This window comes from Vigna unguiculata, chromosome 9, assembly GCF_037176805.1.
Source record: "Vigna unguiculata cultivar grain cowpea cultivar isolate G323 ecotype 2 chromosome 9, ASM3717680v1, whole genome shotgun sequence".
Lineage (NCBI taxonomy): Eukaryota > Viridiplantae > Streptophyta > Magnoliopsida > Fabales > Fabaceae > Vigna > Vigna unguiculata.
Genome location: NC_140800.1, coordinates 27,283,191 through 27,293,769, shown reverse-complemented (window position 1 = coordinate 27,293,769; position 10,579 = coordinate 27,283,191). Strand labels below are relative to the sequence as shown.

Genomic DNA, 10,579 nt, shown 5'->3' with positions numbered 1-10,579 from the left:
TAATTCATTTCATTGATTGTTTGTAATTTTCTAATTATGAAATTATTGTTTTTATTCCATACATTTTGAAATCTTTTAAATTGATACATTTGTAATTAATAATTATATGATTAAGTTTTAAAGATGTTTTATCAAATAATTAATTTCATTAATTATTTAAAATTTCTTTAAATTCATTATTATTATTATTATTATTATTATTATTATTATTATTATTATTATTATTGGTATAACACACAATATATTAATACTTATATTATTATTATTAGGATTGGTATTGAAATTATTATTAGTGTAAAATATTATTGTTATTCTTTTATTTAATTTATTACAAAAAATACATGTGATTAATTATTTAATTATTTCATATTATTATTATTATTATTTTGTACGAGATTTATAATCTACAATATGTTTACACTATTACATTAATGTTAACCACAATATACATGTTCTATTATTATTATTATTATTATTATTATTATTATTATTATTATTATTATTATTATTATTATTATTATTAGTAGTAGTATTGGTATAACATATTATTATAATAATTATTGGTATTCAAATTAGAATGAGTGTAAAATAATATTTTTTATTTTTAATTAATTCATAACAAAAAATACTAGTGATTAATAATTTAATCTTTTCGTATTATTATTATTATTATTATTATTATTATATTGCACGAGATGTAGAATTTATGTAAGGCCCAATTTTCTGCCCTAATGTTTTAAGGGTTGTCTTTAAACTATTGGGCCTAAGGGCTGGCCCAAAGGATAAAACTCACCCCTAAGTCTGTCCTAATTCATTCATTCTACGCTTTCAGAGATCTGTTCCCTTGGTGCTTAGAGTTGCAACCATCACTCTGTTAGGGTTTCGACGTTCAACCAGATTCAAGCCTAGCTCAACCTCATTCTGCTCACGTAAGTGTTCTCCCAACGCTTAGTTTTCAATCTCTTATCTGTTTTCGTGGTCAATGTTAGGGTTCCTGTTATAAATCCACTGTTGTTCTTTTTCCAGCTCCATAATCTTTGTTGACATGAGAAGCCAAGGTGGTTTGCTTCTTGAAGATTTGATGAAGATTGAATGAAGCTCTTTTGAACTATCTTGAAGCCATTACCATTGGAATGAAGCCTACATTGATGAAGGAAAGGAGAATTGATGATATCCATGGTGATCAAGGCTGGAACGTATGCTCTCCATGTAGTTACATCATTAAGAAAGTGTACTTGTAGTTTGTAATTCATGTTGTAGACCTTAAAACATTAATTAGATGTAGTTTGGTCTTTGTTGTGTTTTTAATCTATTGAATGTTTTTTCAACAAGTTAAAATGTCTCTTTTAATCTGTTGAATGGCTTTTTAACAGGTTAAAAGGTTGGCTGCGGTAGTCTTAAACTACAACAAATTCAATCAGTTGATTTAGTTTTTAATCGACTGATTTCACTTAAGTCAAGTGAAATCAACCTGTTGAATTTCGTAACAGTTTGACTATAAAAGCTGTGATTTTTGAAAGAGAGGTCTGTTGATCATTTTTAGAGCATGATTTGGTTCTGGAAACGTGTGGAAATTCTCTCCTTCATGATCATAGGTGTTGTAGCTGTTGAAGATTGATCTTAGATCAATTCTTGGAGCTTTTGGCTTGGTTTGAAGCTTGGAGAAAGTGGTTTGTGGTAGGCAAGGATGTGCTACCACTAAGGTTTGATCTTTCTCAAGCTTTGTGTGTGTGCCTGGTGGTTTTCCAAGTCTGCAAGAGGGTTCTTGCTGTGCTGGTGTGATTCTTGCGTGATTCAAGAGTCTTTTGTGGTGTTTTTGCATATTTTGGAAGTGTAAGGGTGGATACTTTGTAAAACTTTTCAAAATAGTGCATAGTCAAGCTAAGGTTGCCTTGACAAACTGGATGTAGCTCAGGTTTGAGTGAATCAGTATAAAACTTCGTGGTGTCCTCTCTTCTCTAACATTTCTCTCTTGCATTTTAATTTTAAAAGTTTCAAGAACTTGTGTTTTAATCATCTTTTTCATGTTCTTGCATGTTTTCATAGCATCTGAAGCATTGAACATGTTTGTATAATCATTTGGAACTGATCTTGATCATTCTTGAGCATTGTTTCTGGTTTAAAATTCAAATTCGCATTTCTGTATTTTTCCTAGTATTTCAGTCGACTGTTTTCTAGTTTTAATCGATTGATTATACCAGAACAAAATCTGTTTAGTAAAATCAATATGTTGACTCTGTTTTTGATCGATTGAAAGTGTATAATTCAGTACTATTTGCATCCTAACTTGGTGATCTAATTGATTCAATTAAAGGTGGTTTTTAGCTTGCAAAGATAGCCTAAATTTTTAACTAGCCAATTCAACCCCCCTTCTTGGCTTTTCAACCATTTCAAAACTAACAATCTTCTCCTAGAGCTGTGGTGCTCCGCTGTTCGGCGTCAAGGTCTTAAACTAGCTCATTTCAGGTAAGGGAAGCTAGGGTTTCGAGTTTGAAATCATTTTTGGCTTATTTTTGAGTCTGCTTGGTGTTGGTATGGATTATACGTTGTTGTGAACATGTGGAATGCATTGTGTTGTTATTTGGATGTGAAAATGCGACTGCTGCAGGTTAGAACAAGGGTGAGAACTAATAATCTCGCCCAAGCGAGTTAGTCTCGCCTAAGCGAGACTAGCGAAGGCTCGCCCATGCCCTCTGCGCGAGTGGTCACCTAGGCGGGTGGTTCTGGTTTTGAGCGAGAGACTGTCTCGCTCAGGTGAGAAGAGCTCGCCTAAGCGAGTTAGCTCGTTTGGTCCTGATCAGATTTATCGAGCTCTCATCTAAGCAAAAGGGGGCTCGCCTGAGCGAGAGTCCCTTTCGCCTAAGCGAGACCCTTCAGCCTGAGCGAAGAGTTGGGCGATGATACGCTCTAGTTTGGTGGTTCCTTTCGTGTCCTTTAATGTTTGGCATGTAATTGATGGGGTTATTGTATGATGGCATGAAGGGTATAAATATGCATGAGTGGGAGGGTGTATGAGTTATGAATGACAAACTTGAATAAATTCTTGGCATGAAATGAACATGAAATGGTTGGTTGTGAAAGTGGCACGGTAATGAGATGGGTTGAGATTCTAATTCATGGATGGAGCATGGTGAGTTGGTATTGGTTTGACTTGAAATATGAAAGAGGTTGGTTATAAGAGTTGACATATGTATATGTATATAAGCGTGATAATTTTAATTGGTTGTTTGAATATGTTTGGTTTGTGGTCAGTGCATAATTCCTTGAAATTTCTAGGTGAGATTTCAGGGTCGTGCTTCAGTGGTCGGGACGTAATTCCATGGCCCCTGTTAGTAGGTGTCTATGGTGGTGCCCCATCTATATGGTCTGGTAAGGATTCAAGGTAAGGTTGCATCTTGACACTCTAAGGAGTCAATTAGTCTCACTTAGAGCGGACTGACTCTTGTGGTGAGAGTAGTAGGAGGCCTGAAACTCATTAAGGGCTAACCTTGTGTGGGGGGGATTGATTCATCGTAACACTTGTAACACATAGCTCGGGGGTAGCAGCTCGGGGGTGAGCAGAGGTATCCACCACAAGTGCAAGCATCCGCTGAATCTGACCAGATTATATGTATCCGGATGAGTTGAGTCGAGTCTTAGTGTATTGGTTTGAAAGTCATAACATGCTTGGGCGTTGTATATATAGTTGACTGCGAAAGTGTATCTGATTGCATGATAAAATTATTTTTGTGCTCTAGCTTACCCTACTGTTTGTGGTTGTATGTTCCGTGGTGTGGTCTTTTCTTTTGCAATGATCATCAACTTGTTGGTTGATGTGAGCAGAGGTGAGAACTCCTCGAAATAATCAAGGTGATGGAGGTTCCGCTGCATAGTCCGCTTGGTCTGGATCTGTGTCTTTATGGGCTTTCTTTCTGGGCTATGACCCATGTATTAGATTACTTCTTTTAATTTCCTTTGGGATTTGGTGTTGAATGTTGTATCTGATATACTTTTGGCATCGTAATGTGCCTAGGTTTTTGTAGGGGTTGTGTTTAAGACCCCAAGACTGCGTTGCTATATTATTTGTGTGTGACGTTTCTTTTAATTATACTTATTAATTAAATGAGACGTTATAATCTACACTATTATATTAATGTTAACCGCAATATATTTATATTATTCTATTATTATTATCATTATTATTATTATTTATAGTACTATTAATATTATTAGAATTAACAAATATTTAATATTATTTTAATGTTATTATGATTCTATTATTATTATTAGTATTATTATTATTATTACTGGTGTTGTTTTTTTTATAGGATTCATAATACATAACATAATATATAATATGTCTATATTTGATTTTAAAAATAACATGCGTATATACAAAATCAAGAATTCAATTCACATTTTCTTCCCTAATTTGCAATATATTTATTATTGATATTATAATTTTATTCAATAATTATCTTTTATTTAAATACTTTTCTTGGACTATTAGTGTTATTTTTACTACTATTTGTTATTATAAATGTAATCAATTTTTATATTCTATTTCTTTATTTATTGATTTATTAATGTTAATATTTTATTATTAATTGGAAGTTGAATTTATACTTATTGAAAATTAGAAATATTTATTACACTTTATTATTTTTATTTAAAATGTTAGTATAAAATAATAATATTATTTTTAATTATTTTGTTGCAAAAGATACCTGTTAATAATTATTTAAAATTTTTCATATTATTATTATTATTATTTTGTACGAGATTCATAATCTATAATATGTTTACACTATCTTATTATTATTATTATTATTATTATTATTATTATTATTATTATTATTAAAAGTACTTGTATGAGATATTTAATTATTTTTATACGGTTATTATTATTGCTCTTCTGATCCATCACATTTTTATATTATATACACAAACAAATTTATTTTTTAGGATTAAAACAAGGTTACAAATTTTGGTATTCTTTAATGCACAATATTCTTGATATAGTCATGAAGTTCTTTTTTTTTTCCTAGGGTGAAACTTTCTCTTAGAACGCAAATAAATCTATCAAACAATTTTTTCCCTCTTTAAACATCCTTTTCCATCTATTACTTCCAATATTTGTAATTCTACACTCGAAATATTAAAAAAAAAACAATTCCTCACATTTGCAATTATATTTAAACTTTTAATTAATATATCCGTCCAAAGATTATAATAACCAATAATCATATGACATTTTACTATATAAATAGCATAATCAAAATAATCATAACTGTAACCAATTTATTTATTAGTAAGCAATTAAAAAACATAATATGTTGTTATTCAACTAACAACATATTTATGATTATTTCTAAGCAATTTTAAAACAATCCATTAAAAAATATAATATAAATTTATTTATATTAAAAAATATATCTAAATTTGTATGTAACCAAATTTGAATTACTCTATTCAAAAATATAACTACAAAAGTTAAAGTAATATTGATATGTACTAATTCTAATAATATCTAACTACTATATTTATTATTATTATTATTCGTATAAACAATAATATTGTACAATGATATATATGAAAAAATATTAATTACAAAAGATAATTAATAATTTTTATTTTACAAATATAATTTAAAAAAAAAACACACTCTGTACGTACTCACATATATAACACTAGTTTTATATTAAAAATCTGACAGTTTTAACTGTTTAAACTGTCATACTTTACATATAGAATATGACAATTTTAACTGTCATTATTTAAATGTTGCAGTATGAAATAAATTAAAAAAAATTAAATTTTATATTAAAACATTTCTGCCTTTTGTGTTTGTTAAAATTTGAAAAACTAAATTTTTTCCCCCTTTTGAAAACCCAAAAACAGTACTGAAAATGCAAAAAATTGACTTCTTCCCTCCCTCGTTTCATTTTGAAAACGCTGAAAGCACAAAATCACGAATTCATCTGCCATTTTCATCGCCTTCGATCTTGCATATTATTTTGATCAACTCCCTCTCTTTGTTGTTGGCTATCTTTGTTCAAGCAGCTCTTCATTGCCCGACAACTCTTCATGACCTTCTCACTATGGTCGAGGTTAGGTTATCCCTCCTCTAAGTTCTCATTATCTACCTACAACTTAGGTTTTCATTTTTGGTTTGGGCTCGCCTCTACTATCGATGGGGCTGCAGATCTTAACACTCGTGGCGAGTAGCACGTCGACGATGGTGAAGATTTGTTCGAAATATTTCTCGAAGAGGCTTACTTCTCTGTGACACCAAGCTGACGATTCACTTTGGTGCATGTTGTGCTGTGTTTTCTGAAGCGAAGCGGAGGATGTGAGAAGATGAGGTGATGGATGGCGCACACAGTGAGGTTAGTTACTCTCTAGTTGAAGAATTTGAGCAATTTTTTATGTCTCACTTAATGAATATTTTAGGTTTTTTTGATTTATTGTTTTTTTTTTTCTTCAAAACGCGTAAGGCAGGAGCATGATCGCCTCTTCGACGCTCTGAGTCTAAGTGACAAGCTGCATGGCTACAAAGAAAGTCGATGTGAGAACCATCTAGATGCTTCTTGAGAAGGGTGAGGAAAATTATGATGAAGTCATTGTGTTTGTGCAATTTAGTTTGAGAATAAGAAAATGGAAGGTGTGGGTGTTGTAAAGAAGAAGAGGGGTGGTGACAGAGGTAATAACAAAGATGTTGATTCATTAATTGTGTTTACTCGCTAGTGATTTGGTACATTAGAATGAGAATTTTTACTTTGGCTCGTTATCATGAGAAGCATTTGAGACTGGTTTTGTGTTTTGCATGTTTGTGATTTTAGCTTGGCAATGGAATTGTTAGTTTAAGAAAAAATGTTTCTTTCTTAAATTTTTAAATGGCTGATATTATTTTTTTTTTCATTTGAAAATATTGATTTCATAGTATTTGATCAAATCGTTATAGAAAGAAATTTGGGAATAAAAGACTTCCATATCAAGCTTGAGGTATGTATGTCCCTATTTCACTGTTCCATTGAGGTTCTTTGAACTTCATGAGAAATAATAGGGCTAATACTCCATTGAGGTTCTTTGAAGTTCATGAGAAATAATAGGGCTAATACAAGGGTGTAAAGAAGTAATCATCACCCTTTTGACATTTTTTTTGCAACTATGAACAAAACTTTAGATATAGTTGTTCATGCATTTTTTTCATGTTGTTACTAAATCAGAATCAGGGTTTCACAGTGTTAATCTTTTTTCCTTCATATATATTTAATGAATCTCTTATAGTGCAAATTAGTGAGATGAAGCTTTAATCTTGGTTGGTATTGGTATTATTTTTGTTTTTTGTTCTCTTTTTACCTCCAAGGCATCTTCCAGTTACTTTTGCTCCTTAGCTGACTGTTGTGCTGATGTGTATCTTTGGATGACGAATTTGAATGTTTATTCCCTTTCTTAAAAGTGATCTCCTAATTTAAGTGACTTACTAATTATCGATCTTTTATTATGTAGGATTGCTATTATGATTTGTGTATATTTCTTGTGCATGGGATTTCTATTTTAGAAGATTTAGTGGTAGCTCCAGCAGATGGGTTGCAAGCATCAATTTGGTAATAGTGGTGTGTCAAGTAAAACTAAAGCTTTGATATGTCATTACGTGCTTTATCCACTAGTGAACACTTAAAGCTACATAACGAGTTACTTAATGTAGCTTTTCTTTGTTGTTTATTTTGTTTCCCTTGAAATAAAAATATTTTATAAAATTAGTGAAATTTTTTATTTAAAAAAATGATGAATTTTATAACTGAAATAGGAAACCTAAGACTTTTTTAAATTGAGTTTATGTTGATTTAGTTGAACTTTGTTTTTAAGGTAGAGAATCTTTTGCTGGAGAGGGGGATAACAAAGAGGTAATTTTCTGTTCACAACCTTCTGTTTTGAATTTTTATCTTTACATAAAAAAAGAATCATCAATACAAGGATACACAATTTTCAAGGAAATGAAACATTTGTCTTTTTCTTATTAAATAAGAGTCGCAGACATAACTAATGGGCCATTATTAATGTTGAAATTTCTTATCATAAAAGAATGACATTAACATGCATAACAAGTTTGCAATAATTGACTTGAAAGTTGAAACTGAAGATGGGGAGGCAACATAAAAGTAGAATTGGCATTTTTCTTTAGCCCCTTAAGTCCAGTTTAGTCCAGTTTTGTCTGGCTCCTGAACCTAGTTTTGCATTGACCTCCGAAACCTAGCTCTGTCTGGTCCAAACCCAGTTTCGTACTGACCCTTTAAGCCCAACTTTGTTTGGCCCCTTAAGCCTAACTTTGTTGGCTGTCCTAAGTCCAATTATGCAATGCTCCCTAAAACCCGTCTCATACTAGTTCCTTAGACCAATTTTGCTTGGCCTCTAAGCCTCGTTTTCTCTGGCCCACTAAACCTATTTTTCACTAGGATTCTCATCATCCTTCATTGTTATATTTTGAACATAGGCAATAAAAGAGGAAACATGTGAATATGCATTGAATTTGATGATTATGTTGACAATTGATTCAGAACATGAGTAATTTAAAAAAAAAAAAGAGAAAAGAAAAAAGAAAAATAGAGGAAAGAGGAAAAAGAGAATAAAAAACAAAGATTGAATGAAAAAGAAAAGGAAAGTGAAAAAAGGGGTTTTACATGCATATGCGCATTCATGTAGTCATGCACCCGTATCACATCATATTATCATACTTCATGAATAGCATTGAAAATCAATTCAAAGAAATTTGTTAAAAAAAATGATAAAAGTTGAAAAGTCATCAGAGACAGCTTTTTATGTACGTTGCATCAATGTTAAGCAATCACATGTTTTTTGTATGCATCAAAATTAAACTTATCATTCTAAAAAATTATGTTTCTAGATCGGGACCCTCTACTTAGTAATAGTTGCCGAATCCTTTGGATCAAGACCCTTTTCTCAAAAATGGTTGAATCTGTTTTCAAGGAAAGATAAAATTTTCGCATGGTGACCCTCTTCTTAAAATTAGTCTATGTATTCGCTTGATTTGTTTTTTTTCCTTTTCTTTAAATTTCGAACGAAGTTATTGTTTTTATCTTATCTTTTACTATGATAATATGAAAGTTAAGATTTCATATTATCTAATAAAATCTAAGTAAAGAAAAACAATTGTCAACATCAAATTTCGTCTGGTCAAATAAAATGTATTTTCAAAAATTTTAAAAAATTGATAAAATATTAATAGATAAACATAAAAGGTTGAAATAAAATTTATAAAATGAAAATTTAAGATTTAAAAGAAAATTAATCGGTTAAGTTAATTAGGATCAACAAAAGAAGAAAAAAAGAAAAGAAATAAAAAGAAATCGAAAATTCATTTTTAGCCTATTTTTTGTTATAAATAATATTAATTTTTTTTTTACATTTAACACCCTATTGTTTCTATTCCTACCACTCACTTTCTTTTTCAGAAAAACCAATAGTCACTGACACACCATTTACACACTAAAAAAAACACCCACTCAGTATAAAATAACTATTAAAAATTTAATTTTTTTATCAAAAGTTTTATAGTAATATTATTTATTTGTTTATTTTATTAGAAAACAATTTATATTTTAAAACACTTATTAGTTAGTTTAAAAGTGAGATTAACGTAAGCTTTAATTAATTCAGAGTATATACTTCCTGAAAATCTAGCAGATAATTTACAAATCAACCCAAGGCGGAGCGAACACTTTGAAAAACAAAATAATTTTTTTGAGTTCAATTTTCAATTACATACAAAATCAAACACAATAAGCAAACAGTTCCATTTGGCAGGTTGAAAAGGGAATCGAACATGGCAATGGTGTAGGTTTCGATCAGGATCAAACTCTAAATCATAGGAAAGCAAAATCCCAGAAACCAAAAACAGAGGATTGCAGTGAGTTTTGTTGAAGACAGCTAGCTTGGAAATTTAAAGTTCCTATTTTTCTTTATCAATTTAAATTGAACTACAAAAACACTCACACGCCATTTACACACTAAAAAAAACACCCACTGAAGCACACCACTCACACACTAAAAACACACTCACGCACGTGCACCACTCACCATACTCAACCACACAATTCACGCACACAACACACACTCACAATAAACCCCAAGGGGACGAAATCCACGCCTCTGGGGGAAATGGACCCTGATTCTCCACCAAGCCCTCACGCACAGGTTCTCAACCCCTACGAACCCCTTTCTGATTTTTCTTTAATTTCTTCCTCAATCACCACGTAACTTGCGTCTCAGCTCCGGGACACCACTTCACGAGCTCGTTGCCACTAGACCACATCACCTCGCTGCACTACAATTTCGGATCCCTAGAGTCTTCTTCGTGCAACTCTCCAAGCCCACTATTGTTGTTTCCGGCGAGACTCTTACAGTATCAACAATCTCTGCTGGCGCTATGCTGGTCATTTTAAAATCTCTCTTATGATTGTATTCTGTTTTGGTTTTGAGATTTAATTAATGTGATTTAAATTGATTATGTGCTATTTTGTGGCGTTGAGTGAAAGGATTATTGTTTTATTTGACTATGACATTTGTGCTTGTGATT

At 31.2% G+C, this 10,579-nt stretch overlaps 1 long non-coding RNA gene across 3 annotated transcripts; it reads left to right on the top strand.

The window, feature by feature from the left end:
• The first annotated feature begins 5,894 nt into the window (after positions 1-5,894).
• On the top strand, positions 5,895-9,795 carry LOC114183283 (uncharacterized). Of its 3 annotated transcripts, none has more exons than XR_014984493.1 (5): positions 5,896-6,089; positions 6,185-6,368; positions 6,481-6,682; positions 7,492-7,598; positions 7,856-9,795. It is a non-coding gene; the product is annotated as an uncharacterized LOC114183283 (long non-coding RNA). The 3 variants fall into 3 exon arrangements; XR_014984492.1 differs by having other exon boundaries at positions 7,852-9,795; XR_014984491.1 differs by having other exon boundaries at positions 5,895-6,089; positions 7,492-9,795.
• Positions 9,796-10,579: the final 784 nt, after the last annotated feature.